The sequence below is a fragment of the Temnothorax americanus genome, unplaced genomic scaffold (genome assembly GCF_048541705.1).
Source record: "Temnothorax americanus isolate GAGA-0224 unplaced genomic scaffold, ASM4854170v1 Scaffold6, whole genome shotgun sequence".
Classification (NCBI taxonomy): Eukaryota; Metazoa; Arthropoda; class Insecta; order Hymenoptera; family Formicidae; genus Temnothorax; species Temnothorax americanus.
In genome coordinates, this window is record NW_027509751.1 from 4,298,266 (window position 1) to 4,320,034 (window position 21,769).

The 21,769-nt window shown below is 41.8% G+C and overlaps 1 protein-coding gene across 4 annotated transcripts in view; it reads right to left on the minus strand.

Annotated features, from left to right (window-relative positions):
- LOC143905035 (protein turtle) overlaps positions 1-21,769 on the minus strand; it is a 233,299-nt gene that overhangs the window by 191,299 nt on the left and 20,231 nt on the right. For all 4 annotated transcript variants that reach the window (XM_077420139.1, XM_077420138.1, XM_077420137.1 and 1 more), the window contains exon 2: positions 2,013-2,070. The gene's annotated coding sequence lies outside the window, so the exon portion shown is untranslated. The remainder of the gene's footprint in view (positions 1-2,012; positions 2,071-21,769) is intronic.

Consider the following 21,769-nt stretch of genomic DNA (forward strand, 5'->3'; position numbering starts at 1 on the left):
GCGAATTTTTGTTTCAAACTTGTTTTTGAGAAAAGAAGAAAAAAATGAATCCGATTATCTCACAATATTTTTTAACCGGTCATTCAACCACGCCTGTTCCATACATCCCGAGCTCGTGGCTTGATTAATTCCCCAGTGCGGAAAACCATTTTCTCATTTATTCCCGAAACGTCGTCCCTTTTTTTCAACGTCTGTCCTATATGAGTCTACTCAGGCGCAAAGAACCCTCCGCCGCGCCGCGACGCGACGCGACGCGAGGTTGATTTCAATTAAGCACGCTAACTCCACCGAGACACCCTTTTTTCCCTCAACCGCCGTGTCGCTGATGCTTGCATTCAGTTTCGCGGTGAAAGAAGTCAACTTGCGGCGACGTCGGCGCAAAAATTTTACCCCGCTTATTTTGCCCGCTGCTGACGGGAACACAGGGAACGCGGCGTCGGGCAACGAGATGATAAAATGCGACACGGCCGAAAACATCGGCAACGTTTTATCATTCACATTTCATCGAGAGACATTAATAGATGACTGACAAAATATAACTTTAATTTTAAATCGTGCTCTGAACCACGAGTATCCAGTAAACACATGTATTTTATTTTATTAACAACAGGTACATTGTTAATAGATAAGTTTCGTTGTTGACAATCAGATCGACGCACGACTCTATTCCGCGACGTGGCGTCGTCAACAAGCGGATATCAATAGCAATCTTCAGTGGAAGCTGCGTGGTCCAGCGATATCCTACGAACGTCTAAGTAGACACACACACACAAGCGTATCCATCGCGGGATGTAAAAACGGAAAAGATGTCTCCAGGCAGAAGGAAGGTCTCATGTCGTTTCAACGATGCCAATATTATCCTCGAGTCTCGTTGAGAACGAGTCTTTCGCGAGCGACATACGCGCGCTTCGTTCCGCTGGAAAAATATTTATTCGACCGCGATGGGGAAAGGAGAAGCCTCCCCATACTTGCGACAGACGTACAGCGTTCCGCGGCCGTGTGTGTGCGCGCATCAGCGGTCCCTTTTGGGTTTCGCCGCCGACGAGGAGTCTCAATCCGCTTGAAGCAGCGAGCGAACACGGTCTCGAGAGTCCGAGAGTGACGCTAGGAATGAGATATGTATGTGGAACGTATGTCCCGACACCGAATCTGATTTCACGGAGCGCTTTTTGCGAGCGAACTGCGCGACTGATATCGTGGAAAAGAATATGGATTCGCGAGCACGTGCGTATACGTGTAAGTTTCGCCTCGCTTGTACATGTGTGTAAGATGAACGTAAACGCGTGCGTGTTGGTTGCAACATAATATACACACATGCACACGTACGAACGCGTAATTCCAATATCATAGGCGCCGAAACGGCGTTCGAATGTTTCGGGAGTACGTGGGGTCTCCATAATATGTTTTCCTATAATGCATTCTCAGGCGCTTTCGGTGCTCTTTGCGAGAAATCAAGATGAAACGGTAACGTTGAGAATGTTTCTTTGTTGGATATCTCCTTTCGTAAGAGATTCTAGTGGTTAGGAAGTATTTATAAAGTATCATCAAAATTTTCTTCAAATTTGATTTGAAAACACATTCCACGTTGTTCATCAGAGGTATCAATTTTGAAATATTTCAATGTTACAAGCGACTGAAAAATTTTCGAGTGAAACACTTGATGCCTATGTCCGATACGAAGTTCCATTTCGCGTACATAGTTTGGCGGAGGACGAAATAAATCGGCTGGCTGTGGCCATGGTCGATTTGATTTCGATCCTGGAACGGGCGAGAGCGCAGCCGAGGCTCGCGTTAATTACCAGCAATTTCGGCGTTTCGCCGCTCTTTAAACACCGCCTTGGGAATTAAGCGCGGTGCTATATTGTCGATAGGGAGAAAATGAGCAGCGAGCGAGCGAGCAAGAGAGAAAGAGAGTGAGAGAGAGAGGGGAGGGGGAGAGAAGGGGAGAGACGCTCGTTTCTTGCAGCCGCGTTTACAATTTATAATCCTATTATAGGATTTAGGATACTCACCGGTGTACGTCACTCCAAGTCGACGAAGCAAAAGCCTCTCTCAAAAGGTATCCGAGTTCTTAAACACAGAAAGAAAAGGAACTTGAGTATGTTGTAAGTAAAGTAACCGCTCGATCGTTAATTATAGCCACGTTAATTACGCGACTTATAATTACGATATTGCGGCTTAGGTAAAGATACTTATGATTGGAAACATGTGCCGAAGCATATTTATGCCTTATATTCGTAAAGCGATACACACACACACACACACACACACACACACACACACACACACACACTCACACACACACATGCACGCGCGCGCACTTAACCTTTAGACTGTAAACCTGGGTCGTTTTCGTCCGGGCGAAAATCAAATGTAGTTGTAACTTCTGAAAATGGGTAGAGAAGGCGCCACTGCGCATCCGTAAAAAAAGTTATGCTCCCCGAGAACCCACCTACCGAGTTTTAAGGCGCCAGTCACCCTCCAGCCGTCGCAGCAGACACTTGAATTCTTCTCCGGACGAAAACGACCCACCTTTACAGTCAAAACCGTAAATAATTTTTTTTCGTTTTTCCGTTTTAAAGTATTCATTGTGTTCGTAAAAGTGTCACAATAACATCTAATAACTGCGAAAAAAAATTGCAAAAATATTTTTGTTCAGTTTTTCTAGGAAATGGCGCAACGGTCGGGCGAGGAAGTTTCTCGAATATTGCGTCCTCGCGAGGAGAAGAATGTCGTGACCCTTAACTATTGACTTCTTATTGATTTTATTATTAATTTTTGAATTATTATATATTTATTACTGTTTTTACTACGAAATTTGGGGCTAATTATTGGCAATTTTGAGGTCGCAAACTTAAGCATTTAATTTCAAAATAATTGCATGCAATATTTTTTTTATGAATGTGTGTGTGTGTGTGTGTGTGTGCTACACTCTTTCCCTTCAATTTCCTTTTTTATTCGTTTCGATATCTTCATTTGTCTTCAAGTTATGATTTTTTGAGTAAACAAATGACTATACCCCTAGTTGCTTCATTTTTTAAATAAAAATATATTTAAAAAATTAAATTGTTTATAATTTTGTGATTGATACTTCAAATTGAAGGTTTGAATTACCTCCATAATTTTTTTCAGATTTTTTGTAACACTTTAACACTTTAAAGAAACGTCAGGACGAAAACGACCCAGGTTTACAGACTAAAGGTGCCAAAAAAACGTTTACAGACTAAGGGTTAATTATATTAGAACTAGAACTACCACAGAGAGAGAGAGAGAGAGAGAGAGAGAGAGAGAGAGAGAGAGAGAGAGAGAGAGAGAGAGAGAGTAATTTACATTTATTTCCACCAAAGAAATCTTAGAAAAAAAGAGAAAAAGAAAAAACAAATTAATAAAATTAATCACATATATAATTTCAATAAGTCAGGAAAAATTTCAGAAATTAAGATGTTTTAAAAATGTGTAATAAATTATTTAGAAATGTCAAACGGATCATTTTGACTCCCATGTTGGTTCTAGCGTTAATAAATTTGATATCGAAACCTCTCTACAATTATGAATGACATACATAACTAAAATCGATTATGTTTGAAAAAGGATTCAAGCTGGATATATAAAAAATATTCTTCATCCACGCACAAACAATGATGACGTTAGTAAACACGACATTATAGTTAAAGCAATGATATCGTAGTATGACCAAGAGTAATATATATTTCCAGATATTTCCAGAAAGTACACATCATTAATGGCCTCATACGTGCGAAAAGAGAATGGCAGCGCGTTAATTGATTTTTCATTCGACAAAGCCGCCAGAAGCTCTTCAACGTCCCGTAGACGGAAAACGAGCAGTTTGCGATGGAAATCCTCGTGAAAACAATCGGCACATCCGGCAACTGGCGAATTCGAAATCCTCTCAGTGAAAATCTTTCTCCGTTGGAATATTTAGCGGCCGAGCGAATCGCAATGGATGCAACGAAAATGCACGGGAAAAATCGCTCCTTCCATCGGGCGGGAATTTGAAAGTTCCTCGAAGAACACTTTAATTTCGCGTGAAATGGCGTTGCTGTTTTCTTAAAGCTCGAACGTCTATTTTACGCGACTGCTTTAATGTCCTTTGAATAAAAATAAAAGCTTTTTTTTCTTTTTCAAATCGTAAACAACAGATGTCTCATTACGTATCAAACATCTCATTCTACTCATAAAGAAAGTATCACGCTACAATGTTCATACAAATGATAATTTATGCTCAAATATGTAATGCCGTTTATTTTAACGAAGTCACAGACGAGCCGGAACGCGGAAGTTCCGGCAAAATTAATTTTCTCGCGCGGCCCTTGTAGTCCCAAAACGGAAATCGCAAGGACCTGGTGCAACTAAACGCGAGGCGCACGTGCAATTCATTTCGCTCATTCATTATAGATTTTAATACCACTCGCGTTGGGATCCTATCATTAATTAAATCCTGACAGACGAAACTCCGACGGCACAGTCGAATCTACGGAATACGATGCGATCCGGGGCGGAAACGGGAGATCGTAATTTTTGGAGATGAATCCTCCCCGATTTCCCAAGTATGATACGCGCTTTGTAGTCAATGAGCTAATTTTAATTTTGCTGATTTTAATTTCTCTAATTTTAATTTCACATAATAGCGAAGGAAATTTTAATGAATTTCACAGTAAGCGCGGGAGGCAACATTTCGAATTAATATTTATAATATTTTCTATGTCGCACAAATCATATGAAGCACACGCATACAGAAATGGCATATATCCTAATGCACACTGTGCTGTAATATGATGCGACATATGTATAATTTGTGACACGCAGAGAGGTGAAGCTACGGAAATCTTTGTTGAAATTTTATTAAACAACGTAATGAAGAAAGTGCAATTACTTCGTACGAGGAATATCATGAATAAATTTCAAGCATGATTGCAAGAGATAAGTGCGCCAATTGCGTAAATATTAGGAATTACGCCAATGCGGATTCACCAACGAGCTCGATCTACGTTCATGTGACTGTGACGTTCACACACTCTCCGACATCCCAGAACATATCCCAGGAGGGCACGCGAGGAGAGGCCATTAAGTGGCACCAACCAGTTTTCCTGTCGTTTCTTCGCGATACCACCGGCTTGGCAATATATTTTCCCTCCCTTTTAATTACACGCATTACTTACGCTCGTTAATTAGCCTCCAGCCGAGGATCAGAAAGCCGGGAGGGTGAGTGCCAGACATCGGATGCAAGCATTTGCGTCGAGTGCTATACGCGCCCCTTTCCCACCCTTCCGAGACGAGAAATCTCTTTCGATTATGATGTCGATCTCACGGTCTTCCTACTAAATTAAAAGAAATTCCAATTTATTTCTAATTGGAGGAATAATGATCGCAGTATTGGAAATTAAATTACGTAACCGTAAGAAAAATCTACTGGCCACTCAATCAAGTAATTTATGCAATACAAAATTGGCTTAATTAATTAGCAACTTCATCAATTTTCAACGAATTATATAAAGGTAGTTTTATCGCCTCTAAAACATCAATCGTAACAAGAAGACAGTATTCTAACGTGATTGTGATTACCGCGCCATTAGAGCTAACTCTGAAATCCTCATCGGAAAAGCCTGAATAAATCCAAGTATTTTTGTATATCACAAAAAGAGAGTTTTATATTTTTAATTGGAAAGCTTCGCGAAGAACGATCGGATGAGGGCAAAAAACAAACTCAACTTTCTTTATATATATATATATATATATATATATATATATATATATATATATAGGAATATATAAGAGAAGAAGTAATATATATGTATATATATATATATATATATATATATTATATATTACTTTTAATAATATATATGTATATATATATTATTAATATATATGTAATATATATATGTATATATATATATATATATACATACGTAATATATATGTATATATATATATATATATATATATTATATATTACTTTTCCCCCAATTCTCTTTTACTGTATCCGAGAGAGAAAGCCGACGTTACCCCTGAGAGGAGATAACAACGAGAAGGAAGAAGAATAAGATCGTCGGTAAATCGTCGGCAGAAAATCAGTCCTCGGTGATTTTTATACGGCGACATTTCGCGGTATATTCCTATGATATGCCGAGCGCTAAGTTGAAAGGGAATAAGAGGAAAGCGCGTTCTTCTATTTGCATCGGAGCTTGCTATTCTCCTTTCTTCGCGGTCTCAATTACTGATGCGCCATTGTCGGATGCGCTGCTTCTTTCAATTTGTCGAGTGGCACTCCAATGTATAGCTGTTAAATATAGTGTGAGCTACTTATAAGAATTGGATATGAATATCGACTGAAAAAAAAACATTTGGACTTCGTACGATTCACTGAACGTCAAGCGCTTCGTCATTGCGCATGATGCATTGTATGCAATGCAATATAACGTTTGGCAAAAATATATAGAATTAAATAAACGAAAGCATATCTTTCGCGATACCGTGTTTCATTCCATTTGCTTCAGTCCGCGATGCCCTACACGCTACGGCACGCAAAGACTCGGCGAACTAATAACGGGTGCACGCGTTATCCTCTTTTGAAATATCTTTCGTTGAAGTATATCGCCTCCATATAGTTCGTGATCTACAGTCTCTCCTGACGTCGCGACTGTTCATATCGAGAGGATGCTTTATGAAGATACATGCGCCGAGCCGCCGAGAAATACAGAGTCACGGATCCGTGCTAATAATTTTACAAGTTGGTCGATAAATTTCTGGTAAGGAGGTACGGGACCATATCATGAAAATCGTAAGCGTAGAAACGCGGGGATTTTACCGTATATCACAACGGTGCGCTATATAGGGGAAAAAACTTTACCACCCATTGCTATAGGAAATATAGCACCCCACGGTATATAGGAAGGGATCCTGCAGTGAGCACCGCCCGCTGCTGTCTCATACGTGCATATAACTACTGGTTATATAGTACAAGTGACTACAATAAAATATAAGCAGAGCCGGACTGAGATATTTCGACATTTCGGACAGTACGAAATATTGTAACGTATCACTTTTGTACTTTATAGACTTTTTGCAAATGTCACACACACGCGCGCGCGCACACACACACAAACACATCTTTAGATACAACAAAAATGTTTCTCTTGCTAATCCATCAATACGAACGAAGCCAAATATGTATCGATGAATACATCAAAGGAAAAGACCTCATCAAGCTCACTTATGTAAGTATTCATTCGTGATTGTTCTTTGCTAATTTGATTTGAATTAATTTTAAAGTAGATTTAGTATCGTAAAGATTTTATTTAAAATATTTATTTCTTTCAACGACGTGTGTTAAATAGATTCAAATACATCAAGTTATTTTCAAGAATCCGTCGTAATTCCTAATCTTATATAATAAAATACATAACAAAGAGGATCGTTGCGAATGTATCTTTGGAGCAGTCACTTTGTTTTTACTCGCGTGACCTATTACACTAGTTGTACACACAGATCGCACTAATATCCGCGCCGCCTTTCAAAGGGGCTCGACGAATATATGTAAGTGTGTCATCCGGTCATGACAACGACTTCGCGTGGCGTTCTTTATCAATGCCTCGTTTCACTTTCGCACGGGGCCTACATCAGGGTCATTCGCGCTGCTCGTCCGCGAGTCGAGAGTTCGCTCGCTTTCTCTCTCCGTGAACTTGAAATCGAATTATACACGCTTACGCAGCCAAGCGGTTACGCAGATCGTCGTAATCCCCGGCGCGTCGATACCTGCCACGGTATGACGCTGAAACTGCTGGGAAACGCTGACAGCTCTTTGCGAATCAACCTTCAGCGATGCAAACTTTTCTCCTTATTTCATCGCGAGCGGACTTTATGGCATAATTTTCATGTATGTTCTTACCAATATTACAAATTAAAATATTATAATATTGCATTAAAATATTATAATACTGAATTAAAATATTATAATAAAGAGCATCGTGCGATGTAATTTCCAGGAAGAATAAGTGGTTGCTACAATGTGCAAACAGGCCGCAGATGAAATTTGCACGTAACACACGGCGAATTGTGTGATGAGATTATTCAGTGTAAAAGTTGTACACCGCAAATTAGATCTGCTTGATTTCTGATAACATTTACGAACTCTCGGTTAGTTTATACACGTACACACATCCCGATTAACGAATTACCTGCCTCCGTGCGTCCCCGTCGTCCTCGAAGGAAATGAAGTCGAAGCGACACTGGAAAATTGGAGACACAGGCGAGAGGAACGGGACCGGATTTATCGCTTAGGATCTCTCTGCTCGGGTCTCCGGCGGTTAATATCCGACGGTGATTCAACTCGTCTCGAGGGTGTCTTCGGAGCGCGGCAATAACATAATAATCACTATTCCCACGTGCAATAGGTATAGTACATAATTAAAACGCGACGTTAATTATTAGCGATACCCACGACTGGCGGAAAAGTGTCGAGTTTCGCCATTCCGCGTCGCGAGAGCGTAAAGATAAATGATAATTTGCCTTTTAACTGTTTGTTAACTAATCCGTTATTGCCATTTAATTTCGTCGTTGATCTATAGAGTTATAATAGCGCGCAGTGCGCTCGCGATGTTCTTTTCTCGTGCGCGCACTCCTAATATACTGAAAAAACCAAGTATGCTTCGTTCTGCAGAAGCTTTTGCTGTTTTCTACTCGCTCTATTGTGTTCTAAGCAACAATCTACAAGTGCCTACGATGTCGTCGTGTCAGTTGCGAAAATGCCGAGCTCCACACACGTTCCACACGCACCGGTGATCGCGCTAATTATGAGAACGAGATGAGCGTACGGTGGAAAAAAAAACCCGCGGACCTCACGAGGAAAAGAAAGGGCCGAGGGCCCTGAAAAATTCCCCTTGCCGCCCGCGCCGTATTTATAACGAGTAAGTACAATGCGCAACGCACGATTCCCACCAACATCGCGATATCGCGAATTCTCACAGTACGGCGACGGAGAGTACGTTCACTCCGCGCTCGAGAAGTCGTCGACCGTTACTCCTGACACGTGGTATATATATATGTATATCCTGTCGCGCACTGTCGATCACGCCTATATCGATTATTTACCGGGGCGATCGCCATTGTCCAACTCGTCGCGGGATCGAGATACGTCGTTTCATTGTCTCCCATATGCCGGCAGATAAACCGATTGCGTCTGCAGTTGACGTAAACGCGTTTGCAGTAACTATCCCCGCTTGTGTGCACGCTCGGTTTATTAGAGATGATTAGAATCGTTTTTCACTGCGATGTTGTATATGTCGCATGGCATTGACGCTGCGATATTAACCGAATGAGTTTTACTCCCCTAGCTCTCTATCGATCTTTATTAGATAACAAATATTATTATAATAGCGGCCGTGCTATACGTCAACATGCTATACATTAATAATACAGATATCTCAGAGAAAAAAAACTGTAAACCATAATTAGCTTAAAAATTTCTATCTTCCACAGAACTTTCGTTATTGTTCTCGAGTACATAGTCTCACGATAAAATCATCCGAATTAGAAAAGAGAGTAGTCTCGAGCATACGCTCTTGTTAGGTGCATAAGCATACTTTAGTAGCGTAAAATGCGCGCGTAAAAGCGACATATCGGAAAAGGGCCGATCCCCGTAAGACCGCACCGAAGTAAGCACCATTCAGACATGTTAATCTCGCCCGTATATATGAACACCAGGGACCACGTTGGCTTTTACGACCTATCCTTGACTGCGATAATGGCGCTATTTATATGTAGAACTCGGTATTCTCACGGCGATGCACGTAACGCAGGACAAATGTGTGCACCTGCCGAAGCGTATCTTCGCAGGGAGAGGACGCCCCTTCTAAAAGGCCGCGTGTATACAACGCGAACTGAATCCGCCGACACAATTGCGCAACACGGATAACGACTTCTATAAAGTGCGGAGAGAGAGAGAACTTCTGATAGCAAGAACGGAAAACGTGAAAGAACGGCTTTACAATGCGATAGCATACTCGATAAGGAGCGTAAGCACGCACCCCAGCGAGATGATTTCTCGTTTCGCTTATAAATCAAGAACGATGCAGTCGCGGGTTGCAGGCTAGCAAAATTTTAAAGTACGACCTTCAATTTTCTTTAAATTTCACCATATTATATTTCTCTGTATACAACATTTATAATCTTAAGAAAAGACTAATCTAAATAGCATTCATTTAATCTTAATAGAAAAATCTGAACGTTTCTTTTCCGGAGTATACGTATTAACAGATATAGGTGCTGGAGTTTCAACGTGGCAATAATTTATTATACGCGAGATTGCCCAATGGGTTTGCAAAATTTCATTTCTCACGTGACAACAAATTTTTTTTAGTCAAACGTCGACGAACGAAATTTATATTCGCGTCACGACTATTACTTTGTATAGGCATACATTTCAATAAACTAGAGATTCTGTAATGGAGATTGACAGTGGCAAACGTGTAATCGCGGCCGGTGCTTCGATCGACATAAGCGATTGCAACGCCGTGCACCCCGATGCATTAACTGCAGCTGCTGCAGCATTTCTGCATAGGACGGACTCGAGAGCAGGATATTACATTATGCGCATATGGGTCACATAAATACATCGATCTCATTAGTCGCTGATAACAATCGAGCCAATTCATCCGATCGCCGTCAATGACAAAATTACTGAGTGGGTACACAACGACATTTAATTATTCAGCGACCTAAATCAAAGTGCTCGTGCATTTAACCTGGCTAATTTTTTCAAGTTGTGTACTCAACTGCATCTTAATATTGAGGGCGTATCTTACAACAGATGTAAATAAATCGTGTCTGAAAACATGACAAAATTTCAAGAGAAAAGAAAATAGTATTCACACATATATGATTTTTTAGATAAAATACACTGCAGTGGCCTATTTTTTAAATAAATCAAGTACGTTATAAATAGCGTATATATATTTAGATAAAATTATTCCCTCGTTAAATTACTTTATTTTATAATATATACACTAATAATATAACAATATTGGCAAATTATGTCTATTTTAAAATGCGATATTAATTAATCACTCATGGTGAGAAGTTGATCGTTAATAAGACTTCGCTCGTTTCACCTACAATGGCTCATTAGCTGATCGGTACTGCACGTCCAGCTACGAAAAAAGCACGGACAGCTACCGACAGCCTGAACGGGAAAACTAGCCCATGTCTGATTATCTCGTTAACGACGTCATTGGCAGAAGAATCGATACGCAACGATGCCCGGCTCCAACGTTCTAATTAAGCTTTGGCCAATAAAAGAAACGTATCCAAAAGTTTTTGCGGATACAGTAATGTTCAGTGAATTACATTTGTACTTGTTTTCTGAACTAGGACATATCTCGCTACGCTTTTATACATTATATATACCTACACGTTTAGAGCACGAAAATAGTTTTCAAAAAAATATCTGACTCTGTGAAAGATCTAAATTCTTTCTATTCTTTCTTTTATGATGGATTAACGATCGATTCAAGCGCCGAAACGCGTGGCAGTTTTAATACAACGCGAAATAAAAGCAACGAAAGTTGTATAAAATCGCAGGTGTGCAATCATTTGTGATCTTCGCGAGAAACTCAAGATAGCTAGAGCCGGTCTACCAGCACTTGCTCTAATATCCTAGGACTTCTATCACGGTGGATGGGGCTAAAGTTACCAACTAAACGAGTTTCTCACTAACAAACCCACTGGCACGAAACGATGACAGTCGAGGCTTACAAGAGAATCGGTAGAGAGGTTGCGTTAATATTGTTCAGAAGTTCGCGGTACGTGAGGTATAATGAGGCTGAGTATAGGAGAGAAAGCGGAAGATAGGGTACGGGGTTATCCAATAAACCGAAACAATAAGTTTGACAACGACTTTAACACTGAAAATAGATTCCGACGATGGAAGTAATCGAAAGTGCGAGGCATTGCAGTGCGATCGAATTGTTATAGTACATGATAAAATGCAATAAACGATTTATAACGGCAACTTATTTTTCCTTAACGTATAACGAAAAGATGTATTGACATGACATAAGCATCTAAACGTGTAAAAAATATATACACCCTGCATACGCATTATATATTTCAATTTTACACGTGTAGGTGTTAAGGAAAAATAAGTGGCGTTATATATATTTGTGCGATTATGGCGCAAAAAGATGTGCGCTGCTTTGAGCCGAAAATCTGAGTTTAAATCCGACCAAAAATCGTTGTCTTTTCTATTGCTACTTCTCAGAAAAGAATGACACCCCATCGAGAGTATCTCTTGCCACGAGCACCCCTCTGTATTTAAGGACTGGTCCTCCAGAATGGGGATTGAGTAGGCTATCAACTTACCCTCCGTTAAAAAAAATTATTGTTAAAAAACCAGAAGAAAAGACTTCGGATTTGATGAAGGCCATGGCTCGATCTTATTGAAGAAAAAGAAGAAAAAGTTATATACATTTATATAAATTAAAATAACTAATCAAAAAGAAAATTTTATATCTTTTGCAGATTTTTCTACGTATCAAATATTCGATTAGAATTCGAGGAGGGACCAGTACTATAATAATCGAAATGTTCCACGTAGAATAAAATAGATATATTGCTTCGAAACATTCACACGCTAAGACAAAAACAGATATGAGCAAAGGTATCGCGCGTTCTGAGCTTTCTCGCGGCGCAGGAAAGCCTCATTCTTTTTATCTTCATCCGCAAACGGGCGGTGAGGATGCGGCTGCGAAGGACAGTGGACGAAAGGAACGAGAATGAAGGGCGAGGGGCGGTGCACTCGACAACTTGTGGATCGTTTCATTATCCTCAAGTGGTACTCGCGCGCAACTTCTAAAGTTCACCGCACAGAAGTCGGAACCCATCCGCCGAGGTGGAATAATATCATATCACTCAGCGCAACGGCGAAGAGTCTTTGGCAACCGCCGAATCTTGACACGGTCCTGGAGCTCATGGAGCTTAGCTAGGCTGGGCGCGCTTCGCAAAAATTCGGCGCGAAATTCCTGTTGTCCGCCACCTCTCTATTGTCCTCGCGCCCGCGATACGCGCGCCCGTAAAAGACCTTGTTTAGATCTCTGCGCGTCGTCATTCAGCACGGTGCGGTAACTCAAAGCTGCATGGTTTGCATATACCGTCGCGTTGCGTTATCTTCCGCGGAATGATAACGATTCGACAAAGCGGCTGCGCGTAATCTTATTTTCCGTCCTTTATTTGGCTTCTTTAACCCTCAGTTACCTCACCTGGGTCTGAGAGACCCTGCAGATTGTTAAAACGTGCAGGGTCTTTAAAACGTTCATAAAACCCTTGTATCTTTTTTTAGTCAGTACTACGTCAACTTAAAAAAAAAGCAATCTTTCAGAAAAACACGTCTTTCTTTTTTTTAAATAACATTTACATTTTTTAACTTGGAATAATCTAACTTGCACAGTCTTGTAGATCTTTAAAAGACGCATCGATTAAAAAAAAATACTTCAAATTGATGCATTTGTCTTAAAGATACAAGCTAGCGTAATATCGGGGTGTAAAAACGTAAGGTAACTGAGGGTTAATTTCCTTTCGAGGCGCGATAACCGCGTCGTTTCGAGCGCTGAGATCCGCGTGGAAACTGCGCGAGCACCCTCGTCGACCCCCGAATTTCTCGTTCGTGCGCACGCGGGCGAGACTTTTTATTGCAGCATGCGTAATGACCGAGAAACGTGTTTTATTTTCTCCGTCAGTCGTAAAATGTGAAAACGGAAATCACGGAAGATTAAATCCCTTCCACCACGATGTTTAGATCGTTTTAAGCGCTTTCGCCGTGGAAACATTTCTACAATGAGATATCCATCTTCTGACTTTCGCGCAAAAGCGATGGTAAATTTGTGGTACTCTCGTAAAGATCGGATTGAATGTAATAAAGTAATGGATGCGCGGCTGTAGATTTAGAATACCAAGAATTTTCGAACCTCGGAACCATAAAAGTATTTGTCTTTCTTGCAAAAAGTGGAGCACGCTCAGTGAATTAACAGACTAAGTTTACTACTTAAAAAACCAATTAAATTTTGCCGAATCTACTTAAATATAATCCTTTAAATTTCAGCAATCCAAATATTTGTTGTTTAATTTTGATAAAATTAAATAAGACACGATTTTTATTTGGCTCCTTTATTTACAGATGATTTCATAGTTACGCATTGTTTTTCCCGTTTACATTTTTTGAGACTAAAAACGCGAGACGACGACTGAAAACTCGTTTAAAACCGCGAATACCCATGTAGGTGGAACCCGGATCCCACATTCTACCATTTACGAGCAATCGCGCTTCCCCACAAAGTTTCGCCGAGAAACTGAAGACGGAGGAAGAGGTCCGCAAAAACGGCGAACGCCGAGATGGGTTTGTTCTGCGGTGCGGCACGGTGAAAGAGAAAAAGGGGATTAAAAAAAAAGAAGAAGGCAAGGCAAGAAGATATACTCGCGCGTAGAGAAGCGAGAAGAAGATACAAAGCGCGGAGACGAGATGCGGTAAGCCAGTAATTAAATTTGCAACTGTTAATCAAGTTCGAGCGAGCGGATCGATGCCAGACGAGAAAACCACAGCGATCGCGAAAGAGGGAAGCTCGGAGAGGAGGGTCGGGTGGAAGTGAAACGCGCTCGCCGCCGAAAAGAGACGGCAGGACATCGGTCAATAAAATCGGACAAACAGACCGATCGAGCGAGAGGAAGCGACACTTGAAGTTTCTGATTGGAGATAACCGTGACAATGATCAAACAAATATAGAGAGACGGAGAATGTACAGAGAGAATAAGAGGTACGAAGAAGAGAAAGAGTCGTTATTTTTCAATTCTATAATGATTTATTTCCTGTGTATCTATTGGTCTAATCAGTCGCGATGTATCCAGCTCACGGGGTTTTCGTCTATGATCCTTGCCCTCCATTCTCATGCGCACGCTCTGGAGAACAGCGGAAGTACGAATCATTACGGACGATCAAGGGGAACGCCGTGAGGGCATCAGAGACCACGACGCTCACGTAGCACCGCCGCGCGCCGTTACGATTATTGTCCTTCCCGCGCCGACGAATTACGCCTGATTTCGTCGATTAATCGACGCGTCGCGTTACGACGCAATCCGGAGCGGAACTGCGAGCGGAGACGAGTGTCCGTAGTACGCAATCGTATCGTATAGTCGGGAGATAAATGACGCGTGTCGAGCTGAGCCCCACAGGGTTAAAAAACTAACTGCGTCCGTGAGATCGTTGCACATCGTCGATGATCCTGACCGTGCTCGCCCGAAAACCCGAAAAATAATACGAATTTGTTCGACAGATTGACAGGCCGATTTAAAAAGAGATTGCGCGCACCCGCTAACTATCGGCAAAATCCGATATCAAATTTTCCCGAGAACGGGCCCTATCACGATCGGACTGACAACATTAGGACGGGGAATTTTTAAACTCCGCCAAAAAAATTCGTCGTTTCACTGTAAAATAAAGGCGTCTGAAAATATCGCCTAGTACAACAGCTGAGAAAATAAAAAAAAAAACCGTTTAAAACATGTCTATTTCTAAATGCAATGCAGATCGCTTGGAGTGCACAAGTACTTAGTTGAACAGTGGGCTTTAATGGATTAACGGCAACCAAACTAACAAAGCGAAATAGCTGACGGAAGCGACCAGGAGTCACAAAGCGCGCAAAGCTGCTTGCTCAGGCTCAGGGCTCCGTTCGTTAACCCGCTTGAAATTTTTGTCCCAGCCAACAACATGGTTGAGGACTGAGGACTATATGCGAGCCACGAGAACGCGGTCGCGACGTGTCCGAGCGTGCGTTTATTCGGCAGCGCGAGACGTGCGCGAGCACGCTCGGAAGGTGGCCCGTGTGTGGGTCAATATACCGGTTTCGACCACAAACGGACTAAATATTTGCGCTGCATTAATTGCAACGGCCAGCGCCCGATACTTGGCTAATTGATATTTGCGGAGCGGTCGGGGTGCGGTAATTCCACTGGCATTCCGCTAATTAAAATATGACGCGATACCCCCGCACGAGATCGCGCTTGTAAATTTGACCGCCGCAACTTACGTCGATACACGTCGCCGGCGTCGTTCGTTGTCGTCGTCGTCGTCGTCCTCGCGTGGTCAAATGGCGTCGAATATCCCGGCTAGCGCATGCCGCGCGTTTACAACGCGACGCAAAGATGACGCCGGACGTTTTCCGCGTTGCGGAAATCGATCGGTGCCGACGGTGCGCGGACGGGAAATATCAAAACTGACTTCGTGATTCGTCGATAACTCGCGCGCGCTGTCGCGTTGACCGCGTGGTGTGCCAATCAACCGAGGGGGTTTTCCACATCCCGGAAATAACCCGCAAATCTCTGATTGGCACCTCAATCGAGTAAATCAGGCGACGGTCGGATGGCCGGCGATTGTTATCAATGCAGATATATTCGACAACGACCGGTTATTGCGGTCGAACGGCTGCCGATGTTGTAATGAGATATTTACAGCCACCTCGGAGCTAAACGAAGTTAATGGATTGCCGTTTGCGCGGTGCAGACTGTTTGCGCGAATCAAAGATTGAAAAAAAAAAAAAAAAAAGACCGCGAGCGGCACACGAGCGACGAGCCGATTGTTAAACCTCGTCTATTTACGCGATGGATGTTAATTTAAATGCAACAGCCGCGCTCCTCTTACAATAATGATTATCGCGAACGTTTTATTGACAACGACGCGATAAACGCCTTAATCGAACGATAATCGAACCCATATGTAATTAGATATTGTAATAACCAATAATGTTGCTTTACATCATAATGCGTAATAGTGTTATAAACGAATACCTATGTTTGCTGGTTTGCTCCGCGAGTCCCCGCAACAGATTATATACATGCTCGGTACGCTGAACGTGATTAATATACGAGCGAGTAATATAAATTTAATGATACCGAAAATACTCGCCATCTCGCGTTTCGCATAATGCAACATGCAATATGCGCATAATAATTAAGTGGGCTTTCGCTCGATATACGGTTTCCAAACTATACGATATACGAGCCGAAGCATTTTTTTTTATCCGTGGAACGGAACAGCATTTCCACTCTAGCATTATTCGCTCCGACGATATATGATGAACTTCACTTTTTCAGAAACTATTGGTGTCGACGTGTGCCCTTTGCATGTCTCATATCACGCAATTTTGCAACTACAAAGCATTTTCGACTTGCGATATATTTTCTATCAGGGAACTGCTGCTCATACAGGTTACAAATTCGTAGTAAAGTATAAATGTCGAAAGTGCAGAGTGCGAATTGCCAGCGTTATATTACGCTAGAATAACAAGTCAAATAATGAATACAGAAAATTAAAAATCTTATTCGGATACTTCGCTTATCATCTACCGTACACGGAAAAAACGGTTTTGCTAAAATATCTAAAAATTGAGCTAGATACAGATCTGAAAATAATTTTGTTGGACTATCAAAATTATGCAAAACACTCATGCTAAAATGTCACAATTTTTTACAGCATTATCATCATACTTCAACGATCTACTATAAATTATTTTGATGGTGCAACAAAATTATTTTCAGATCTGTATCTAGTTAAATTTTTAGATACTTCTGCAAAACCGTTCTTTCCGTATACGAATAATTTAACAATTTAATTTAAAGTTATCAATCGCCAAGACCATAAACCGGCCTTCATATTTCATTTCTCGGCCCTCGTAAATCGCCACTGGTTAATCGTTCCATTACGAACTCATAAAGGAGAGTTTGCTGTTGCGAGAGTTAATCCCGGTTGCTTAATCTTCGCGCTTTCTGCGTCGCGCACTGAACTTTGGTGACCGCGGACCCGATTCTTGCTCTTTGAATTATCGGGCCGAAAAGACGTCCTTGGTGGCACATCGACGACGACGACGACGACGACAATGACGGCGAACCGCCTTTGTCGGGATCGGCACGTGCGAGTCGATAAACGCTGGCAAAGCAAATTGCCGGGGGTTTGTGGCACCCTGAACTCGATCGACCGCGCAAGCTGCTCCTCAAACCAAAGGATACTTCCGGCGCGTTCGAGAAAGCAACGTCCTAGCATATACGCTCGAGGAGTACGCTGCTTTCAAGACACGATCGTCGAAATTCGGGAAAGCCGCGGCTACCAGAGGACTTATAGAAGTAAATTGCTCGAGAAAAATTGTAATCACGAGTTTTAAGCCTTTTATTTCAATCGCCGATATTGTAATGATTTCAATACACATTTCCTTTTTATTCAATTCCTCCCTCTAAATAAATCAGTGAATAAACCTTTCACTTTATTTCAGGAAACCGCAGAATGTCGCAATGTCGTACGGACGTTTCTTAAAAGATTCGATTTATCGTTTCCGAGCGTTGCAACTGTGCGACTGAGACTTGAATATGTACAGTTGCAAGTGTAGCCGAGGTCGCATGCTTCTGCTGCCGGACATGTGAATTTATAACGCCTTCGACGCGTTTGCGAGCCGTCTGATTCGACATTGAGAAACGAGGCTAGGGGGATGGAGAGTTTTCTACCGACGTTTATTCTTTTTTTTTTTACACCGACGCCACCGCCGTTCTCCCCGTCTCGTTTGAACGTTCGTCAAGAAATCCCTCGGAAGCGAATTTATGGACTCGTAAATCGGCTCTCGATTTTTCGTGGATTAACGTTCGATCTCGCGTCCGTGAGCGTGTATAGACGGCGAAATTTTTCTTCTACCGAGTAGGAAAACTTACAGCAGGTACCGCGGTTATCGGCCCCTGCCACACAAGATAAGAATAAAAATTTTTTTATTGTCCGGCTTAACGGTCCGTGAGAAACGATCGGTGACAAACCTTCGTAACGGAATTGTTTGAATTGAAAATGCCCGACGACTGTGCAAATCGAGCTGTCTGTCACAGAGGGTTTCTACATGCCGCCACAGCGACGTAACATTTATCGAAAAACGATCTGCTCGTTAATTAATGACTGCAGAAGTAATGGGGACGGTAAAGTTGCGAAATATGCGGCCGTACCATACCAGTAACTCGCTTACTTTTCAGGCAACTGAGAAACAAAATTCGCGCATCTTTTGCAGTATATATTTCTTAGAACATATCGAGGTCAGGAAATTTTTACGGCTCGAGATTTACGAGAAAATTGATTTCTCTTAAGGTTGATCTACAATGTGCTCTTTGCTTTCTGTTTTTTGCTCTTAACCTCTTTGCGACTATCTCGTATTTTGCAATTCCGTCGCGTAACGTGATGTTTCTTGTCTCTTCTGAAGTTCGTCAATTTTTATCTTAGGCGATAGAGAACAAAAAACATCGCGTTACGCGACGCAATTGCGAAATACGGGATAGTCGCAAACAGGTTAAAAGCAAAAAACAGAAAGCAAAGAGCACATTGTAGATCAGGCTTTAAGAATAATCTGCTACGTACGCAGGAAAACTTTCAAATTGTTCCTCAAAGTGCAGAGACCGATTTAACGATAAATCAAGCAACAAAACACCTGCAGAAGTTAGCGCAAATATTTTCTCGCCAACGATGTATATTTTCAATACGTTAATATAACAACATCTATAGTAATAATCATTAAGTACGTACCTTAAATTATAAATGACATTTGTAAAAACAAAATTTTCACATTTAATAAGCTGTATATTTGGTAATTATAATTTCATATTTTTTATTTTTTATTTTAAAAAATATTACAAATTGAAATATTATGAAATGTGTCTCAATTTTTGTGTAATAAAAAAATGTATGATTTTTTTTTCCAGAATACGAGTGTCGCATTCGTCGTCTATTTTTAATTAAATAATTGATGAGCCATTCACGATTGTCATATCGTAAAACCTGTGCGCTCTATTACCGAATCGAGCGGCATGAATTTCATTTATGCTACGCGATGTTCATTCGTTCGTGTCATATATATATATATATCGTGGTTGTATAATTATCCGAACTCTATCGTTTCGCGAATTGCGAGAAAAAAGTTACAGCCCGCATATTATCGACGCGAAGTCGTCCGTTTTCGCATCGAATGTACACCGGTGAGCATTGTTGCACATGTATCTATATAACGATATGTATTTATATAAATTTACGTTTTATCGAGGCAACAACGTTAAATTTGGAATTCATCGTCGCAGCCTCGACTCTCGAGACGCTGGATCTTCGTAACAAGGGCCTAAGGTTACACGTGCGACGAACGTCCGCAACATTCAAGCCACGGAGTATGTAGAGTACCTACAGGTCATTGCTGGCGGTCCTCTCTGAACACCGGTTCACCTTGGACGTGTATCAGGCTCAGGCGCGCCTCGTGTAAGCCCCGTAGGAGCGTCAGCTTGGTCTTAGGACATAAGAACTATAATTCGATCAGAATGCCGGGGCACGCTGAGTAACGGTAGCCCGATCTTAGGGGAAAAGGGATATTTCAGCAGAATAGTCTGATACGCCCTGATGCGATGCTTAATAATAACAGAATATTATATCTCACACGATAGACGCTACTAAATAATGACACGTTTCCAATCGAATTGGCGTAACTTGAAAGCTGCTCGTATAATTTTTCGCGATCATCCGCATCGTTGTAGGACGGATATATTATGCGTTAATTTAATACATAATAATTGATATATTGACATGTACTAATAGGATAGTGCGCGCGATTAACGAAATTACTTTCCTCCCTTATTGTGATATCAATATCCGTGCTGAGTGCTGACGATATCGGAGCTCATAATGGAAGAGAGACTCGTATGACGATATATTTCTCAAAGTTCCACAATCCCTCGCGGTTCTACCCCTCTATTGAACGGGTTGTGTATATCAAATAATAGGGATTCATAACAAACAATCGAATGAGTACGCGGGAAATGAAAGGCGGTCGAATGTGCGGCATGCGGGCGAGACGTGTCGGGCATCGCCAAACTTTGGAGACCGCTGTCAGAGGCATCGGGGACGCGCGCATCTCCGTGGGTCGGCCGACAAGAATTATCGCCGCGGAGTGATGAGGATCCAATATACGCCACTGCCGGCGATAAGCCCTGCGCTTTCACCAGCTCGGCAAAAAAAAAAGAACAATGGGAACGGCGCCTGAAGGGCGCTTTGGTACTAGTACGACAAAAGCGCGCCGCGCGCGATGACGCCACAACGAGTGACGCGACCTGTAGAGTTTCCCTCCCTCGTCCGATCGCCGCCAACCACACAACCGGCAACCGTCTCCTGGCTTTTCAGTTGAGGGGGGACGAGGCAGACGAAACTGCACGATCCACCCCAGGGAATCCGTCGACGTCGTACAAGCGTGATGTTGATGTCCTCCCACGACTTCGCTGACACGCAAAGCCCGGCATTGTCTCGGAAATTGGCCGCCTTCGCTCGTCATCGAGGAGAGAGGCTCGACTTATCTGCGAATGGTTATCTCTCGCTACAAACGAGCAACGGGCCCGACAATATCGTGGAGTTTTATCCCCCTGTAGTTCGATATATCGCGTACGATGAATGATTTTATAAAAATATGTATCGATGTTTGTACCAATAAATTCTAACTAAAATACAAAATACTGCAGTTCCGTCGGGCGATATATTGTATAGCAACGCTTGAATTCAAAGACATCTTTTATCCTTCGCCATGCTAATGCTCCTGGTAACAATTTGTAACAATACTGAACTTAGTTCGGTTCAACTTATTCCCGAATGTCACCGACAAGACAATATAAGCTTAGATTGTCTCCCTAACTTTCGTATTGTGTCCACAACGTTGCT